At 44.6% G+C, this 21599-nt stretch overlaps 1 long non-coding RNA gene across 2 annotated transcripts in view; it reads left to right on the top strand.

Annotated features, from left to right (window-relative positions):
• LOC121820553 (uncharacterized) overlaps positions 1-21599 on the top strand; it is a 51105-nt gene that overhangs the window by 9653 nt on the left and 19853 nt on the right. The window lies entirely within an intron of this gene.

Raw genomic sequence — 21599 nt, 5'->3', positions numbered from 1 at the left:
TTGAGGAAGTTCACTGACTTTTCAAGGTCACCTGGTTAATGAATGGCAGAGCCTATTGATCCCCTGGCAGGATTTGAAAGCATGAGATTTACTGCTTGGAAGGCATGAGATGCTCCTGGGAAAGATGGTGAGCTGGAGCCAGGATCCTGGGTCCTGGTAGAGGCCTTGCCATGGCTCTGCTAAGTGGCTTTGGGCACATTTCCTATCTCAGGGCCTTGGAAACCTGGCATTAGAACTTGGCCTGCTTTCTCCTCTTGTAGGCCTTCTTGACAAGCTCCTTCACAGGTGGGGGTGTCACTGGACCACTGGGAATAGAAGGATGCTACTGCATTAGAGCCTGGTGGGGCCCGTCCACTGTTCCAGCCTGGCCAGCCCCCTGAAGCCACCAGCCTCGGCCCTGGTGTGGGACAGTAGACGTCAGGGGTCTGAGGCAGCCCGGGCTGCCCCTGCCCTGGGGCATCGTGTCCACGCCAGTATGTCCCTGCCTGGCTGTAGCCCAGACTCCCATCCTGAGTCCTGACAAACAGCCTGATGAATGAGGGCAGGGAGGCAGCTAGTACATGAGGAGAGTTGAGCCCAGGGTAGGCAGAGGAGAGTCAGGAGGGAGTTTGTGGCCAGGTCTCAAGAGTTCTGAGTCCTCTACAGAGGATCAGTCTAGAGCCAACACTGGCCTTCTCTGTCCTTGTCACTGAGCTCCCCCAGAAACTGGACCTCCAACTTTCATCCTGGGATACAGCTCTCCTCTCCAGTGCCCAGTTGGCTCAGCAGTTCAGAATTCACTGCAATGCAGGAGACACAACAGATTCAGGTTCGACCCTGGGTCCGGGAGATCCCTTGGAAAAGGAAATGGCAATCCATTCCAGTATTCTTGCCTGGGAAATCCCATGGACAGGGGAGCCTGGTGGGTGACAGTCCATGGGATCACAAAGGGTCAGACAAAACCGAGCTACTCAGCGCGCACACACACACTCCAGCACCCACGCCTCCCCTCCATTCCTTTCCATCCCTGGCCTGGGACTTCCCCGGTGGTCCAGTGGTTTAGACTGCGCTTCTGATGCAAGGGGCATGGGCTCAACCCCTGGTTGGGGAAGATCCCACATGTCACGTGGCATGGCCCTCCCCAAAAAGAAATCCACCTCCCATCACTGACCTGCATCTTCCCAGTCCTGAGCACAAGTCTATCCTTGGCAGTAAGCCTCCCTCACGCCTGGCACCGGGCACTGTCAGCTTTGTGGTGACCCCTGACATTCAGCACCTCCCAAGTCCAACAGTGAGTGTCTCCCTGCCCCTATCCTTACTCTATCTCCCTCACGTTACCTTGCCCTTGACTCTGGACCCTCCCTGTCCTACCCTCTTACCACTCTGCAATCTCGGCTCCCCTGGTCAGATTCATCCAGAAGGTCCTGGATGAACTGACATTCCAGAATGGGCTCATTCAACTACACGTCCCAGGCTCCTGAGTCCCTGCATATATACCCTTTCCCTTCCACCCCACATTCCTCCTTCTCCTGTGTCCCTCACCTTGACTCAGCCCATGGAGCCACCGAAATTTCAGAAGATTCCAGCACCCAGCAGGGCTATGTTCAGCAGGCTGCCGGGGTTACCTTCTCTGGACAATGTGCTATAACTCCCATCCCCCACAGAGATAGAAGGGTAACTGCCTCCAAGGATTATGATGCCCAAGGTGTAACTTTCTCCTTGTGCATTTTTTTCACTTCTCAGTCTGAAATACCACTGTGGACAGCAAACAACTGAGCATCCAATCTCAGGCTCCCTTCTCTATGTCTGGGCACAGAGAGAGAAGAAGACGGAGGGACAAATTGATAGAGTAGCGTTAACCTACATACGCTACTGTGTGATAGCTGGTGGGAAGCTGCTGTATAACAGGGAGATCAGCTTGGTGTTCTGTGATGACCTTGAGGGGTGGGATAGGGGTGGGGGTGGGAGGGAGGTTCAAGAAGGAGGGGATATATGTATACATATAGCTTATTCACTGCGCTGCATTATACAGCATAAATGGACCCAACATTGTAAAGCAATTGCATTCCAATTTAAAAAAAATTGTTGGGTCAAAGTAGATTTAAAAAAAAAAAATTAGGAAACACTTTGGGATGACTGAAAAAAGTCTCAGGTTCCATTCTTGGGTCAGTTTTCATCTTAGACTCCACCTGCCCCATGTTTCAGGGTTCCTCCTCTGAGCTGATCCCCTGCCTCCATCTCTGCCTTCAGTTGCGTGTGCCCTACCCCATTCTCACAGCCACTAATGGAAACAGAAATGCTTCTCTAGTAAAGAAAAGTCAGCACCGCTGACCAAGGAAGTTCCCTTTCTGCTTTCTAACATCAAACACTGAGATCTTTATTTCCAACGCTTCCCTTACTGTGGAGGCCTAGAGATCCGAGACCACTAACAGCACTGCTAACAGTGTATTAAAGAGCAAAGACGTTACTTTGCCAACAAAGGTCTGTATAGTCAAAGCTATGGTTTTTCCGATAGTCATATGGATGTGAGAGTTGGATGATAAAGAAGCCTGAGCACCAAAGAATTGATGCTTTCTAACTGTGCTGTTGGAGAAGACCCTTGAGAGTCCCTTGGACTGCAAGGAGACCCAACCAGTCCATCCTAAAGGAAATAAACCCTGAATATTCATTGGAAGGACTGATGCTGAAGCTGAAGCTCCAACACTTTCGCCACCTGATGTGAAGAGCTGACTCATTAGAAAAGACCCTGATGCTGGGAAAGATTGAAGGCAGGAGGAGAAGGGGACAACAGAGGATGAGATGGTTGGATGTCATCATTGACTCAATGACATGAGTTTGAGCAAACTCTGGGAGATGGTGGAGGACAGGGAAGCCTGGTGTGCTGCAGCCTATGGGGTCGAAAAACAGTCAGACATGACTGAGCGACTGAACAACAGCTGGGCCCTGAAAATACTTCGCCACATGGAATCACAGGCTTCCGCTGTCACCTGATAAGCTGGAGAATGGTTTCTCTTTGTTTTCAGTACATTTTTTTTTTCCTTTGGGAACCGACGTTCACTTTCTCTGAGTGCCAATAAGCCTCATATTTGCTAACTGAAGGGTGGAGAATGTTCGCAGAATTTTTGAGTGATTTCCAGCTCTGATGATCTGAGATTTGCCTGTAAATCATGAAAGTGAGCCTGAGGCCAAGGAGACATTAGGCTTTCAGGAAATCGAGACTATAAACTTGACTTTCAGGCCAATAAGCAGAGGTTCTCAGCGGTGAGCAGACCAGGCTGACTTCTTTAAAAAACCACACTGGGAGATGAACAGGAAGAAGAAAAGAAAAGAAATATTCACTGAATACCACTTATATGCCAAAGGATATTCAGGGGTGTACATGTATTATCCCATAGCTTTTTTAAACACTGAGATTTTATTCACACATTAGTGTGAATAAAACTGTACAGTTCAATGGTTTTAGTATATTTATAAAGTTGCTCAACAATTACCATTATTTAATTCTGAAATGTTTTTGTCCCTCCAAAAAATCACTCCACATTCAATAATACATACACTCTCTGTTCCCAGCTCTTGGCAACCACTGATCTATTTTCTGTCTCTATTAATTTTTCCCTTCTGGACATTTCACATGCAATCTGGGGCATTTTGTAATGGGCTTCTTTCACTCAGCATAATATTTTCCAGATTTATCTATGCTGTAACAGCTATCAGTACTTTATTCCTTTTTATGGCTAAATAATAACTATTGAATGGATAGACTACATTTTGTTTCCTCAGTGGATGGACATTTGGTTTGTTTCTACTTTCTGGCTAATGTGAGTAATGAATCTATCAACATTTGTGTACAAGTTTCTGTTTTGAAACATATGTTTTCAATTCTCTTGGTTAGTTTCCCTGAGTAGAAAACTGCAGGGTAATATGTTAACTCTATGTCTGATTTTTGAGAAACTGGCAAACTGTTTTCAATAGTAGCTGCACCATTTTAGCAGCAATATATGAAGGTTCCGGTTTCTCCGTATTCTCATCAACGCTGGCAGTCATCCGCCTTTTTGATTATGGCCATCCTTGTGTGTCCAAAATGATGGATCATTTTGGTTTTGATTTGCATTTCTCTAATGACTAATGGTGTTGAGCTTGTTTTAATGAGCTCATTGAATTGTTATATGTGTCTTTTTACATCTTTGAAGGTCATACTCTTCTAATCCGTCCTGCCAAACTCAGCCTTTTACAGTGTTCAATCCATCTGCATTTAATGTAATTACTGATGAGACAGGATTTAAATATGCCATGTTGTTATTTGTTTTATATATGTTTTATATCTTTTTTATTCTATCCCTCCACACTTTCTTTTAAGTGGATATTTTCTAGTGCACCTTTCTTGTCTTTTTTTTTTTTTCTTTTCACTATTCTTTTAAACATTTATTTTCTGCCAGGCTCTTCTGTTCATGCGATTCCCCAGGCAAGAATACTGGAGTGGGTTGCCATTCCCTTCTCCAGGGGATCTTCCTGACCCAGGGATTGAACCCAGGCCACCTGCATTGCAGGCAGATTCTTTACTGTCTGAGCCACGGCTCCAATATACTTTCTCTTCTGTTAAAAGGATATTTTTTAGTGCACCATTCAAATTTCTTTGTCTTCTCTTTCACTATCCTTTTAAAATTTTATTTTCTTAGTACATGTTGAACATTGAAATGAACATTTTAATTTACAACAAAGTTTGGATTAATATTAAGTTCAGTAGTATGCAAAATATGGTTTCTATGTAGCTTCATTCTTTTTCCCCCTTTTTCCTATTATTGTCACAAAAATCACATCTACATACATTATATATTTATCAACACTAATTTATTGTCAATCACTTTGAATAGTTTGTCTTTTAGATCATACAGGAGGAAAATAGAAATGAAAATTACAAACAAAACACAATAATACGAAAAATTGAAAAACAAACAAACACACAAATACCTATTGTCTTTTCTATTGACCCATGCAGTTACTTTTGCTGGGGCTCTTTATTTTGCCGTGTGAATTCTAGTTTCTGTTCAGTGTCTTATTTCAGCCCAAGAGACCCTCCTTAGTATTTCTTGTAAGATAGATTTGCTAGCAGCAATACCTCTCAGCTTTTATTTATCTGAGAATGTCTTAATTTCTCTTCCACTTTTGAAGGGTAGTTTTGTCCAGTGTAGAACTGGTTGATAGTTTTTATTTCAGCTCTTTGAATAAATCATACCACTACTTCTGGCCTATGTAGTTTTTGATGACAAATCAACTGTTAATCCTACTGAGGATCTTTAATATGTGATGAATTAAAGTCCATCTTGCTGTTTTCAAATTATCTTATTGTCTTTGGATTTTGATAGATTGGTTAAGAGTACCTTTAAATTTATCTGCAGTACCTCATTAAATTTATCTGCAGTTTGTTGAGATTATTGGACATGTAGATTAATGATTTTCATCAAATTTGGGGGTTTTCAGGCCATTGTTTATTCAAATATTTCTTCTCTCTCTCTTTGAAAGTCCCATTAAGCATATGTTGATACATTCTTTTCTGTCCCATAACTTTCAAAGGGAAAAGTTTCTTCACTTTTTGACCAACTGTTTGAGACCCCAGGGACTATACAGTCCATGGAATTCTCCAGGCCAGAACACTGGAGTGGGTAGCCATTCCCTTCTCCAGAGGATCTTCCCAACTCAGGGATCGAACTCAGGTCTCCCATGTTGCAGGAGGATTCCTTACCAGCTGAACCACCAGGAAAGCCCCACAAGTCTCAAAGTTTTGTTTATTTTTTTCTTTTTTTCATTCTGTTCCTCAGACTGGCAAATTTCAAATATACCTACTTTATATTTCCTGATTCTTTTACTTCCTGTTTGCTCAGTGCCTGAAGATTAGGCAGAGGTGAGCGTTTAGGGTCTTCTGAGGTCTTTCCCGAGCACATGCACAGTTCTAAGCATATGTATGACCTTCTAGATTCTGCATAGTTTTATGAGGTATTGATAATCCCTCTCAGTCATCTGAACACTGAGCCCCATTTGGTTAAGTGGTTTACACAAGATGTTCATCAAGCAGTGTGAGGCACTAGATTCAAACCCGAAGCCATACTGTTTCCTGCAACTTCCATGGGTGGTATTCTTCCATGCTCACTGGGAATCCTGGTTTAAACTAGCATAGAAGCCCTCCCTACCAAGTTTGAGAATGAAACTCCTCGTCAGTGGCAGGTACCTGGAAGAAGGTAGTTAAAGTCAAAACTGATTCTAAGGAATCTAAAGAATGGAGGAAGGAAGGCTTGGGCCATGTATGATAAGCAGGGGACAATTACCTTTGCATAATTGGGAAGGGAATTACAGAATTAAGGATGAGGGAAACTTCAAGGAGATCGCTAGTGACTCCAGCCCATTTTATTTTAATATTTACTTATTTATTTGGCTGTGTTAGGTCTTGGTTGCTCCACGCGGCATCTTTATTGCAGTAGGCTGGCTCTTGAGTTGTGGCTCATGGGCTTAGCTGCCCCATGCATGGCCTGTGGGATCCCGTTTCCCCAACTAGGGATCAAACCCGCATCCCCTGCATTGAAAGGTGAATTCTCAACCGCTGGACCACCAGGGAAATCCTCCAGCCCATTTTAAAAGCCATCATCTGTCAGACCCTCACTACAGATACCTGACCCCATGACAAGCACTTGAGCTATAGTAGGTCTGTGAAACAGCACAAGGGATCTTAAAGTGGCATAGGATTCCAGAGTCTAAGGCCTTTATTTCTAGGATCAACTGAACTGTCTTTATTGAGTCCCTTCCATCTGTCAAGTCCCATCCTTGACAGATGGTCACCTTCAGTGACGGGGGACTCACTACCTTTCAGGGCAACGCATTCCATCTCCAGGCTCCTCTGCTTGTCAGATTAACAGCCCAGCTCAGCAGGGCAGCGTCTTCAGCGTCTAGAGGTTTAGTTCTTGACCTCACCCTTCTGATCTGTGTGACTTTGCCAAGTCACTTCCTCTATCTGAACCTGTTTGCTCATCTGAAATATGGAGACAGGAATGCCCTCTTGGCAAGGCTGTTGGAGGACAGATAACTAAGCAATTCAGCATACTTGGTGGAAGGGCTCAGTAGCAGCAGTTACTGCTTAAGTTCTTCCGTATGAGGGACTGAAGTCTGTGTCTTGGCCCTTTCCACCCACTCTTCCTAAATCTATTTGTTCAGTTCACTCTCTCATTCCCCTAGCTCATACTTTCAGACCATCATAGACAGCAATTACTTTGCTTCTTTTTCTTTATGCTGAGTTTCTCTACTACTGAAACTGCTACCCAGACATACAGTCTTGGCTCCTTCCATCACCCTCTTTCCTCTCCTCAAAAGATAAGACCTACCATCCCTCACACTCACAGTGTAGGAAGGTCTAAAGGCTCTGCTGACAAGCAGAGAAAGAAAAGTGAGTCTCTCACCCCTCATTCCAAAGCCTATACCTCTAGTAGTGCAGTCCAAGGCACCTTCACTTTTCTACTACTTTCTACTATCCAAGTCCTGTTGTTTGCGCTTAAATCTGTGAAGCACAAGGTCAGTATCTTTCCCATCCCTGTTAAAATACGCCTTGTTAGAGTTAGCATATGTCCCAGGCTGTTGGGGTCCTGATTTTTCACATCTACCTCAAAGCCTATTAATGGGCAAATAGGGTGGGAATAAATCCGACTATATCATCTGAGTTCTCCCCAGTCTCTCCATAGCCTTCCACTCACCAACTGCAGATGTCCTGGGTAGATGAGCAACCAAGGCTATTTCAACAAGACACAAGATGGGGAGATGCTGAATTTAAGTCCACGAGTACGCATTGGTCACCTTGTATGTAGCAGGCACTTGCAGACCCCCAGCTCATGTGACCCTCAAAACAGCCCTCAGCAGAGGACATCAGAAACCCATCAACAGATGGGAGTCCATGAAGTCAAGTGAAAGTGAAGTCACCCAGTCATGTCTGACTCTTTGCGACCCCATGGACTGTAGCCTACCAGGCTCCTCTGTCCTTGGGATTTTCCAGGCAAGAATACTGGAGTGGGTTGCCATTTCCTTCTCCAGGGGATCTTCCCGACCCAGGGATCAAGCCCGGGTCTCCCACATTGTAGGCAGACGCTTTACCGTCTGAGTTACCAGGGAAGCCCATGAAGCTAAGGGATGGGCAAAAAAAAAATCACACAGCTATAGGGCTGGGGCACACATCTGGGTTTATGTGACTGCAGAAGCTATATTCTTTTCCCTATATTGTCCATGGTCCTCATTTTGCTAATGGGGTTTATGAGTATTTTCCAAACTTCAAAGTAAGTAGGAATCAACTGGAAAATTTGTTAAAAATAAGCTCCACCCTCACTCCCCAAATTTTAATTCACCAGGTCCAAGGTGAGGTCTGGACACTGATTGGCACACACACGCTACTGCATATGAAATAGACAACTAAGAAGGACCTACCACACAGCACAGGGAATCTGCTCAGTACTCTGTAAGGGCCTATGTCGGAAAGGAATCTTTAAAACAGTGGATATATGTATACACAACTGATTCACTATGCTGGACAGCAGGAACTAACACATTATAAGCTAACTACACTCCAATAAAAAAAAAGAAAAAAGAAGTGCTAGATAATTCTGTGGCTAGTGGTTCACATACAGCAGCCTGTCCTGCCTCCCCAGCTTTTTCATTTTCATTTACCACTCAGTCGTGTCTGACTTTCTGCAGCCCCAAGGACGATCGTCGGCCAAGCTCTTCTGTCCATGGAATTTTTCCAGGCAAGAATACTGGAGTGGATTGTCATTTCCTACTCCAGGGGATCTTCCTGACCCAGGGATCCCACCTGTGTTTCTTACCTTGCCTGCGTTGGCAGGTGAGATCTTTACCACCACTGCCACAATACTGGTTCTCAAAGCCAATTCTCTAGCACTGCCTTGTGGCACTTAGGGCTTCCCTAGACTCAGATGGTGAAGAATCTGCCTGCAATGCAGGGGAGCCGGGTTTGATCCCTGGGTCGGGAAGTTCCCTTGGAGAAGGAAACAGCAACACACTGCAGTATTCTTGCCTGGGAAATCCCATGGACAGAAGAGCCTGGCGGGCTACAGTCCATGGGGTCGCAATGGACTTGTGGCATTTGGGTTGCTTCCTGCCCTGGGGTCAGCACGAATTTTGGAGCCAGCCAGCCTCTCCTGGAGGGGGATAGAGGGACCGTCAGAACCCTCCTCAGTCACTCTCTCTTGTTTCTTCCATGGGGTTTTTCTGCCTGGACTCTAAACACTGCCTCTTTCTGTGATTCTTTGATTCGCTCTCCAGATCTGGCCAGAGAAAGCGGGAAAACCCAGGCATGGATGTCGCAATAGCGTATCATTTAACATGACTGGAGTGCTCTCTGCGCCCTGACATCGCCCACAATAGAAAATGAGACATTCCTGGGCCTCCTGCCAGGCCCTGTCCTCAACCCCGAGCATTTACGCGAGAAACAAGCGGCTCTTTGCCCTCCCTGGCCCAACTAGCTGCTTCCTTCTCACCCCTGCCCCACAGCACCAAGATGCTGAGGCTTCAAACGTTAGCATTTCAAGAAGGTTGCTTCATAGGCTGGCATCTCGTGCACTTCCCTATCCTCACCTGCTATCTTGCAGGCTTGTTCCTCAAAGGAACCCCTTTTGGTCACAAGATAAAAAGAGAAAACTGCTTCTTCCTTCCTTTCTGGATATGAGTAATGATTGACTTTTTCTCGTGGTCTCTGTGTAGTGACGGTTTCTGAGGAAAGCATCTAAATTTATTAAGCTCCTGAGCTTTCGACTGAATCCTGTGTTCTCTCTATGGCAGAAAAATTTCAGAGGGACTGGGTTAAAATGCCTGTGTGACTCTGAACAAGGTACCTAGCCCCTCTGAGATCCATTTCCTTTATCAGTAAAACCCATGTTTTACCAGGAGTCTGGTCTCTTGGTTAAGGGAACTGAAGGAACTGGTAGTTCAAAGGGCTCAGCAAAGTTGCTGGTGCGCAGTAGGGGCTCTGCGTACCCTTGTTCATTGTCGTTGTTCTGTACGTCTTGCTGCGCAGTGAGGTCCCCAGAGAAGCAGCATCTACATCACCTGATAGCCTGTTAGAAATGCAAGATTTCAGGCTTCCCAGGTGGCTCAGGGTCAGGGTTAGGGTTAGGGTTAGGGTTAAGGTAAAGAATCCACCTGCCAGTGCAGGAGACACAGGTTTGATCCCTGGTCGGGGAAGATCCCACATGCTACAGAGCGACTAAGCCCACGTGCCACCATTATTGAATCAGGGCTCTCAGGCCCGGGAAGCGCAGCTCCTGAGTCCACGCACCACAAATATTGAAGCTTGCAAGACCTAGAGTCCGTGTTCCACAACACGAGAAGTCCCCACACTGAGAAGCCCGAGCACCGCAAACAGAGAGCATCCCCCACTCGAGGCAACAAGAGCAAAGCCTGTGCAGCGACAAAGACCCAAAACAATCAAAAATAAATAAATAACATTATTTTTTGATAAATGCAAGATCTTATGCCCCACCTCCGACCTATTCAATCAGAATTTGCATTTTAACATTATTTTCCTGGGGATTCGAGTTGTGTTAAACTTTGAGAAGCAGTGCTGAACTCATTATGCAACAAGGTGGAGAGGCTGGGAGTGGGTACAGCAACAGCTTTCTATCCAACTCTTTTTTTTTTTTGGACTGCTCACCATCCCTCCCAAAGCATGCCTAATTCATCTTGCATCTTCCTGGGGTAGTGATCTCACTTAAAAAGAACTGTGGTCTCATCACTCTCTTGTGAATTGAGAACTTCCTGTTGCCTAAAAGATAAAGGACTCAACTGCCTGGAATGGCATCCGAGAACTTTCCCAGTCTTGCTCTGGCCATCAGGGACAATGTCCGCCCTTTTCCACAAGCAGTCCTCATTTGCAGGTCTCAACGTTTAATTCCAGAAATGATCGCTTCCCCAAGGGGCACTGTCCTTTAATCAACTTTTCCAGCTTAGACTCTAGCTCTACTTTCTGGAATGTTCTCTGTCTCCCAAACCCTGCTCAGCCTTTAAGGCTCAGCTTCATTACCATTGTCACAATAAGTACAGATCAAGCTCTTGATGGATGAGCGTCTCAGCGTCAAGAACTTGGCTTCTTCCTTGGCCCACTAACAACTCCCCAGATCTCTTCGGATAAGTTACCTGAACTTCAAATTTTGGGTATTCCCATCAAGCCTATCTGGGTAGAGGAGATGATAAAAGTCTCAACTTTAACGAATCGTTATGAGGATTCTTTGGGTTTATTGTGTTTATCACAGTGACTGTAAATGAGCAACAGAATTCAGCCAGACTCACTATTGTGTAAAGCCCCGTCAATGTAAATCCCATAAAGAGCAGCCCCTATCTTTGCACCATTCACCAGTTTCATCCCAATATCTGGTCCAGTTTCTGATACATAGCATATTCTCAAGCAAATATTTGGTAAATAAATGAATGCCTAAGAAGTGTTACAGAAGTCATAAAGCGCTGTGCAAATAAAAGCTTACTATATTGTTTGGTTTTATTTTAAAAATCAGAGTTTAGATGCCTTGAGGGAGAAACTGAGATCATAAATCTATTACTATTGCAATTGCTGACTTATCACTGACTGCCAGCCCCATGGGAGCCAGCTGTGACTTCCTCAGACATGATTCAAAGAATATATGCTGTGGGTTTTTTCTCGCATTATTTCAACATTTGTCCAGGCTGTTTACCATCACCATAACAACCTGCACCCCCATACCTAATAACATAATTTTGAGCCACACTTTTCTCTGGAGCTTTTGGCATCACCAAATAGGCTGTAAAAGCTCCAACACTCAGTCCATGTTCACCTTCTAGGAGTCTATGTCTATCCATGATTACCCATCAATCTCGGGACTTCCCCCAGAAATCCAGTGGTTAAGACTCCATGCTTCCACTGGAGGGGGTGTGAGTTGATCTCTGGTCAGGGAACTAACATCCCACATGGCCACAGTGGCCAAAAAGGAAAAAAAAAGATCAACTCTCAATCTCAAAAATATGCAAAAGACTGAAAACAAACTTATGCCAAAAGGGAATGGGAAGAGGGATAAATCAGGAATTGGGGATTAGCATCTATGAGCTAATATATACAAAATAGATAACCAAGAAGGACCTACTGTATAGCACAGGGAATTATAGGCAATATTTTGTAATAACCTATAAGGAAAAAACCTATATATATCAGAGTCTTGTATGTACATATATATATAGGCTTCCCTGAATGACTCAGCAGGTGAAAGCATCCGCCTACAATGCAGGAGACACAGGTTCGATTCCTGGGTTGGGAAGACCCCTTAGAGAAGGAAATGGCAACCCACTCCAGTATTCTTGCCTGAAAAATCCCATGGACAGAGGAGTCTAGTGGGGAACAGTCGGAAGGACAGCAAAGAGTCGGATGAGCCTGCGTGACTAAACACACACACACATGTATATGGACCGTTTTGCTGTACACCTGAAACTAACTGCTGCTGCTGCCAAGTCGCTTCAGTCGTGTCCGGCTCTGTGTGACCCCATAGACGGCAGCCCACCAGGCTCCCCCGTCCCTGGGACTTTCCAGGCAAGAACACTGGAGTGGGGTGCCATTGCCTTCTCCGCTGAAACTAACACAACATCGTAAACCAACTATGCTTCAATTTTTAAAATGCCCAGAAGAGATATCTTTTCTAATGAGAGGTCCTGGTAGGACACAGTCCAAACACCTGGCTATGAGATCTAGGAGAAGGCGAGCTCCAAAATGGAGATCTTAATTAGGAGGTAAGGACCACAGAAAAGGTCCATTAGGTCATGGGGCCTGCACTTGCCCAGCATGACTGTTATCACCTGCTTTCCAGGCCCTCTGAGCTGACTCTCAGCCCTCACACTCTGCCTTCATTGAAAGAAAGTGTTAGTCACTCAGTCGTGTCTGACTCTTTGCAACCTCTTGGACTGTAGCCCACCAGGCTCCTCTGTCCATGGGATACTCCAGGCAAGAATACTGGAGTGGGTTGCCGTTTTCTCCTCCAGGGGCTTTCTGACCCAGGGATCGAACCCAGGTCTCCTGCATTAGAGGCAGATTCTTTATGATCTGAGCCACTATGTCTCTTTCAAATGCAGATACTCAGGCTAAAGAGGTTGGAGATGACCTCTAAGCTACACTTCATTAAATGGCAGGACAGTCTTCAGTTCCTGTTAAATGGTGGATTCTGAGTCAATAGATTTATGCTTGGGCCTGAGATTCTGCATTCTTAATAATACAGGTAATTATTCATTTATAACTAATAAACTAATATTTATTATTAGGTAATAAAAAGTTTCTTGGTCTGTGGGCCACAGTTTGAGTAACAAGGGGCTACTCCATCTCTGGACTATGGATCCCATCCTTCTGGAACCTTAGAAATCCAGTCCTCAGGGTGGGAGGTGGGAGGGGGGGTCCATGTTTGGGAACTCATGTACACCTGTGGTGGATTCATGTCAATGTATGGCAAAACCAATATGGTATTGTAAAGTAAAATAAAGTAAAAATAAAAATTAAAAAAAAAAAAGAAATCCAGGCCTCAACTGTATACTTAACATATTTTTTCTTATCAGTTTGTCAGTTACATCTCTATAGAGCTGGAAAAGATCGATTATACATATGGAAAAATACATTAGAACTATGGAAAGTTTAATTCAAATTAGCAATTGACACCACAAAATAATAGATATTGAGTATTTTGGGGTTGTTTTTCAACTTTTTTTTCTTTTTTCCTCATCGTGTGGCATGTGGGATCTTAGTTTTCCAACCAGGCATTGATCCTATGCCCTCTGTAATGGAAGCGCAGAGTTTCTTAACCACTGGACCACCAGGAAAGTCTATTTACTGAATATTTAGGATGTAGAATAAAAGAGGAGTTCTAATTACAGAGCACACTGAATATTTACTATCTTAGTTTTTGAGATTTCTTAGTCCTTTTCATGGAGAAGGCAATGGCACCTCACTCCAGTCCTCTTGCCTGGAAAATCCCGTGGGCAAGGAGCCTCGTAGGCTGCAGTCCGTGGGGTTGCTAAGAGTCGGATATGACTGAGCGACTTTGCTTTCACTTTTCACTTTCATGCATTGGAGAAGGAAATGGCAACCCACTCCAGTGTTCTTGCCTGGAGATTACGAGGGACGGGGGAGCCTGGTGGGCTGCCGTCTTTGGGGTCGCACAGAGTTGGACACGACTGCAGCAACTTAGCAGCAGCAGCAGTCCTTTTCATAAAAATAGAGTTTTGTTTTGTTTTTTCAAACACAGCTTTGCAGTATTTTGTTTGTTATTCTTAAGTTCTTCTCTCTCTCTTTTTTAAAAGTCTTCAGTGGAGCTGGAAAGCTGTATTTTTATAATAATAATTGTTATTATATTTGGGAGGGGTCACTGCAGGGCATTTGGGATCTGAGTTCCCTGACCAGAGGTTGAACCTGTGCCCTCTACGATGTGAGAGTGGAGTCTTAACCACTGGACCACAGAGGAATTCCCAATTATCCTTCTCTTTTAATGCTGTTTTACTGCTAATATTGTGTTCATAATCTAAGGGATCTTTCTTTAGATAGCAAGTAAGATGAATGATGGCTTGGCTACCTGTCAGTAAAGTTGATGATGGTATACTAAAACAATAACAAAACATTTGTTGCGTATTTATTAGGGGTCAGGCACAATGCTAAGTAAGTTACAAGAATTAATCTCATTGAGTCTTCAAAATAACCTCATGTAAAAACTGTTATCAATTTCCACTGTAATAATAAGAAAATTGAGGCCAAGTAAAGTTAAGTAAACTTTCTCCTATTTCCTTGGGCTGGAAAACAATTTTTTTAAATTTAAAAAAACAAAGAAATTCAAGAAACTCAAGAAAGTATTTTACTTTAAAAAAATTCAGAACATACAAGAAATTCAAACACTCTTTGGACATCTGCCCAATCACCACAGACCCTTTTAAGAAACATTAATATACATTTTAAATTAACAAAACAATCTTGCTGTCTTTGTGGACAGATGGCCAGAATTACACATTTTGGAAGAGTAGCATACAATTATGGTAGGATCAGGCTTCCAAAAGCTGCCCCTGTTCTGAATGGAACCAATTTAAAACAAGACAGAAGAGCCAGAAATGCCTAATGTGGCGTGAGTGAGTGTTAGTCACTCAGTCGTGTCTGACTCCTTGAGACTCCATGGGAGCCCACCAGGCTCCTCTGTCCATGGGATTCTCCAGGCAAGAATACTAGAGTGGGTTGCCATTCCCTTCTCCAGGGGATCTTCCTGACCCAGGGATCAAACCTGGGTCTCCTGTATTTCAGGCAGATTCTTTACTCTGCAACCCACCAGGGAACACGGGTCTAATCTGACTTCTAGGGGCCAAACCAATCTTTTCGGCATTTGCTTGTCTGGGTCTACAACGTTGTTTGACTGTTTATTTTTCATTCGACACTTTATATTAAAATAAGTAACATCTTACCTACAGTTTAAAATAGACTAAACCTTCTTTCACAGATATGTTGAACTTGGATTGGGACAGCTACCAAACAGAATTAGAAAAAGAAATGGATATTTGAAAAGCATCACTTTAGCAAGTTATGCCGATATTCCAAATGTTAACATATTTCATTTTGTGTAGACAATTATACTCACTGGTTATCACCCGTAGTCCCATCAGCAAAGCCTTTAAGTCCTGGGAAACTACCACAGCTCATGGTAGTGAATGCAAGTTTTCCAAAATTCTAAATTTCACTCCGTTTTCCCCAGTTTTATTGAGATATAATTGATAGATAGTGGCTTCCCTGGTTGCTCAGATGGTAAAGAATCTGCCTGTAATGCAGGAAACTCGGGTTCAATCCCTGAGTAGGGAAGATCCCTTGGAGAAGGGAATGGCAACCCAATATTGCTCTCCAAAATGGCAACTCCAATATTCTTACCTGAAGAATTCCATGGACAGAGGAACCTGGTGGGCTACAGTCCATGGTGTTGCAAAGAGTCAGACACGACTGAATGACTAATAAACAATTGATATATAACCTTGTAATAGTTTAAGTTGTACAAAATAATGATTTTGTATATGCATATATTGTGAAATGATTACCACAAAATCTAGCTAACATCCATCACCTCACATAGTCACAAATAATTTTTCTGCTCATGATGAGAACTTTTAAGATCTACTCTTTCAGCAAATTTCAAGTATACCAGACAGTATTGCTGATGATACCCATCACTTCAGTTCAGTTCAGTTCAGTCACTCAGACGTGTCCGACTCTTCGCAACCCCATGGACTGCAGCATGCCAGGCTTCCTTGTCCATCACCAGCTCCCAGAGCTTGCTCAAACTCATGTCCATCGAGTCGGTGATGCCATCCAACCATCCCCTTCTCCTCCTGCCTACAGTCTTTCCCAGCATCAGGGTCTTTTCCAATGAGTCAGTTCTTTGCATCAGATGGACAAAGTACTGGAGTTTCAGCTACAGCATCAGTCCTTCCAATGAATATTCAGGACTGATTTCCTTTAGGATGGCCTGGTTGGATCTCCTTGCAGTCCAAGGGACTCTCAAGAGTTTTCTCCAACATCACAGTTCAAAAGGATCAGTTCCTCAATGCTCAGCTTTCTTTATGCTCCAACTCTCACATCCATACATGACCACTGGAAAAACCATAGCTTTGACTAGATGGACATTTGTCAGCAAAGTAATGTCTCTGCTTTTGAATATGCTATCTAGGTTGGTCACAACTTTTCTTCCAAGGAGTAGGTGTTCTTTTAATTTCATGGCTGCAGTCACCATCTGCAGTGATTTTTGAGCTCAAGAAAATAAAGTCTCTCACTGTTTCCATTGTTTCTCCATCTATTTGCCATGGAATGATGGGGCTGGATGCCATGATCTTTGTTTTTTGACTGTTGAGTTTTAAACCAGCTTTTTCACTCTCCTCTTTCACTTTCATTAAGAAGCTCTTTAGTTCCTCTTCACTTTCTGCCATAAGGGTGGTGTCATCTGCTTATCTGAGGTTATTGGTATTTCTCCCAGCAATCTTGATTCCAGCTTGTGCTTCAACAAGCCCAGCATTTCACATGATGTACTCTGCATATAAGTTAAATAAGCAGGGTGACAATACAGCCTTGTATCCCTTTCCCCATTTGGGACCAGTCTGTTGTTCCATGTCCAGTTCTAACTGTTGCTTCTTGACCTGCATACAGATTTCTCAGGAGGCAGGCCAGGTGGTCTGGTATTTCCATCTCTTGAAGAATTTTCCACAGTATGTTGTGATCCACATAGTTAAAGGCTTTGGCATAGTCAATAAAGCAGAAGTAGATGTTTTTTCTGGAACTCTCTTCCTTTTTCGATGATCCAACGAATGTTGGCAATTTGATCTCTGGTTTCTCTGCCTTTTCTGAATCCAGCTTGAACATCTGGAAGTTCATGGTTCATATACTGTTGAAGTCTGGGTTGGAGAATTTTGAGCATTACTTTGCCAGCGTGTGAGATGAGTGCCATTGTACGGTAGTTTGAGCATTCTTTGGCATTGCCTTTCTTTGGGATTGGAATGAAAACTGACCTTTTCCAGTCCTGTGGCCACTGTTGAGTTTTCCAAATTTGCTGGCATCTTGAGTGCAGCACTTTCACAGCATCATCTTTTAGGATTTGCAGTACCTCAATTGGAATTCCTACCCCTACATCCCCATAAATCATCAATCTTAATCTTTTAATAATTATTTACTTATTTGTTGGCTGCCTTGAGTGTCCACTGCTGCGTGCAGGCTCTCTGTAGTTGTGGTGAGTGGGGGCTACCCTTCATTTCAGTGTGCGGGCTTCTCATTGCAGTGGCTTCTCTTGTTGCACTGCACAGGCTCTAGAGTATGGGCTCAACAGCTGTGATTGCTGTTGCTTGGCCACTCAACTATGTGCAACTCTCTGTGACCCCACCAGGGGAGGGACTGCAGCCCACCAGGCTCCTCTTTCCATGGGATTTTCCAGGTAAGAATACTGGAGTGGGTTGCCATTTCCAGACCCAGGGACTGAACCCCCATCTCCCGTGTCTCCTGCACGGTAGGCAGGGTTCTTTTCCTGGGACACAGCCTTGGTTGCTCTGTGGCACATGAGATCTTCCCTGGACCAGGGATCGAACCTGTGTCCTCTGGATTGCTAGGCAGATTCTTAACCACTGAACCAACAGGGAAGTCCCAGTCTTATCAATCTTATAATTTTGTGCCTTTTGACCAGGGTCAGTTAGAGACATTTTGACATATGTTGCATAACTACTATATGTCAGTCTGGGTATTAGGCACTTCAGCCAGCTTATTGGCGGTTATATGTTCGCATCCTCACTTTACAGAGGAAGAACCTGAGTCCCAGAGAGATGCATGGGGCCTTTCAGTCCATGAGCTACAGAAGTGTGGGACTGAGCGGCAGCTGCTATGGCTGCTGTCAAAACCCACCCTCCCAACAACCCTGGGACGCAAGCGTGTGTTCGCTCTCTGTGTCTGCATTTCTGCCGCTACAAGTCAGTCTCCAGGATCCGAAAGTGGATTAGTACCCACTTTCTATAACCCACACAAGTGATGGGCGTGTCTCAACAAACTGGGCTCCATCCATCTTTGTTAGAGTTATGGACGATGCTCACAGTAAACACAGACTTATATCCCCACGCAAGGTCGTGACTGAGAACTCGCCAAGTTCTCTTTCCTTTCTGGGCACACAGGTGGATTCTATTTCCCAGACCCCTGTGTGGGGCCACAGGACTAGTTCTGGCTGATTGGATGTGAGCAGAAGTGAGGCAGTGACCTGTTTGCTGTGGCTCACCCCCGGCTTCATTTCCTTATCTGTGGAATGGACGCAGAAGGACTCAGCAAAGGACCCTAACATCGGAGGGAACAGCAGAGCCACTAAACGAGTGTCCCAGAATGACAAGGTGAAATAGAGAACTCTCCCCAGTGACCTGTACTGTGGCATGAAAAACCAACCTTCATCCTATTCAGCCATTGACGCTGCAGGGCCGTTTGGTGCAAAGCTCGCCTTCCCTGATGAATGCAAAGATCTAACAGATCTCGATAGGAGGAGCCCAGAAATCTGCACTTTTAGAAAGCCTGAAGCTGATTCGGAAAAACTGGAATTTCAGAAAAGGGTCAGGTCCAAGACACAGGGTCGAAATGTATTCGTGTGGCCCAAAGAGTTATATAAAAGGCAACAAATAGCAATAATGTTTTCACATCATCCATGACCCTCGTGTTGACACCAACCCCCCACCCCCACCCCCCACACATATCCTTTCCCATCTCCTGGAAAATTGAAATCTCAGCCCGCCCTTTGTTTTTTTTTTGACTTGTGGGATTTTAGGTCCCTGACCAGGGCTTCCAGTGAGAGCCTGGAATCCTAACCACTGGGCCACCAGGGAATTCCCTTAGATGACCCTTTAGAGACTGTCCTGGTAACATGTCTTTCCTTGCTGATGTAAAAACTTATTTCTGGAAAATGAGTTCAGTCTCATAGTACTCTAATAAGATGATTGAAAACAGAAGTCACAGACCTTGATGCAGATCAAGTAAGTACCTAATCTATCAAAACTGCAAAGCTAAGTCGTCTGTACTTTCTTGTCTATCGTCTTGTCTGTCACTTTGGAGCCAGGGACCAAGCCCTGGGGCGGTGTGGGGGTGGGGGTTAAGTGAAAGTGAATGCTAACAAGCCCAGATTGTAGAGAGTAGGAAAGTGTATAGGGGTCTGGAAGTTGTATTTCAGTGGCCAACAGATGCTTGGAAGCAAATACCTGCCAACCCAAAGGACTGGCTTCCAAGTGACCCTTGTGTTTCTGCCTCCTGCGGGACTCTAGGACCACGGTATTGTGGTGGTTCCCTCCACCCTCCACACACATCACACACTTAGAACCTCTACCCGCGCCCCTCACCCCAGGCAGAGTGGCCCCTTCTCTCTGCGTTTTTGGCTGGCCTGGCTGCCAGCGGGGTTGAGGATTGTGGGCGGAGAGCAGTTACTGTTAATGAGAAATCTGTCTTCCTTGTCATCTTCAAGGAACCTGTAAGGGGCTACTCTTCTGTTAGTTACTCACTGTTTCTCTTAGTTATGAGTGAATGGCTACTCTGGTGAGTCACCCTTTTTCCAGAACTTCCTGAGACTAGCAGACTCTGGCCAGGAGAGGACAGGGGGTGGGAAAGGGATGGTCCTAAAGTCTCAGCATCAACTGGCCGGAACAGTCTGTGGATGGGGCAGCCCTGAGGTTACTTTCAAAGCCGAGGCAGGAAATCTATTGTACCCGGTGCTCTGGACTGGAAGAAACTGGCCCCCTTCCCATTCTGACGCCAAAGGAATCTGTCTTCAAAGTCACAAGAAGGATGATTCCCCGCTCCTGACTCACAAGCACATATCTGTCTTAAACCCCTATCTGTTCCCAGGTAGATGGAGTACAGTGGGTCTTCCTGGCTCAAAAGGAAATTGACAGATTCCAAGGTAAACCGCTCTAACACAGCAAAGCAGGACCAGTCTCCAAGGTCTGAAAATTCAGAACTGAAGTTGGAAAATCTGGATGCTGTATGTTACACCATTTCTCTGCAGCTGCTATAATGTGGGAATACAACAGGTTGTTGGGGATCCACAGACCCTGACTTACTCATCACTGTAACGCCAAGGGCGTAGCAGGCACTCAGTAAACTACTTGCCAAATGAGTGCATGAGTGAATGAAACACTCAGTGTCAAGAGATCAGTTTTCTGCAGGCTTTTTATAAAAACCCAACTCGTTTAAGTCATGTCTGACTCTGCTCAACCCTATGGACTGCAGCCTGCCAGGCTCCTCTGTCCATGGGATTCTCCAGCCAAGAACACTGGAGTGGGTTGCTGTTTCCTCCTCCAGGGGATCTTCTTGACCCCAGGATCAAACCCGCATCTCTTACATCTAACCTGCTTTGGCAGGAGGGTTCTTTACTACTAGCACCACCTGGGAAGACATCATGAAGAGCTACCGGTATCTCCAATATGTAAGAAGATATAGGAACTAAATCACATGAATGCTGAAGGCCCCCTAAAGGCCACCCCAGTTTCAGCTAAGTGCATGACTCATGAGTGTCAAAAGGGGTTATGCCCTACAGACCCAATGATCTGGTTTGAGGTTAAATTTATTCCTTGTGACTTGATAATTTTAAGTAGTCTCAAGCATCTAGAACTAAGTCAACCAAGCCACACCCAGCAACTGGGAAAAAATGGAAAAGTAAATAAATTGATATGTGCACTGGATGAAAGGTTGCTGTGGCCTTGGAGCTTATATTATAAAATCAAAAAGAGAAAAAAAATCCAGGATTCCAACTGAAGCCACATTTCTGAGGTTGGGTGTAATAAACAAGCATAAGATAGGGCACTTTACGCTTATTCTTCCAGCCTCTGTTCCCAGCAGTAGAGTCTAACTCCTTTCACTAGGTATGTCTCCATCTCCAATACTGAATGTGTTAAAAGAATTATTATCAGTGCTCCTGTGGTTCTGAGGTTCCCATCATTGAAATGGAATTGACATTGGGCTGTATAGGGGTCCGTTAAGGGCCATAGCGTGTCTTGGGAGGAAGGGTGACAGGGCAGGGAGCTGTGGAACATGCATTCAAGCAGTCTTGGGACCA

The sequence above is a fragment of the Ovis aries genome, chromosome 11 (genome assembly GCF_016772045.2).
Source record: "Ovis aries strain OAR_USU_Benz2616 breed Rambouillet chromosome 11, ARS-UI_Ramb_v3.0, whole genome shotgun sequence".
In the NCBI taxonomy this organism is placed as follows: Eukaryota; Metazoa; Chordata; class Mammalia; order Artiodactyla; family Bovidae; genus Ovis; species Ovis aries.
This window is presented reverse-complemented; position numbering and strand designations above follow the sequence as displayed.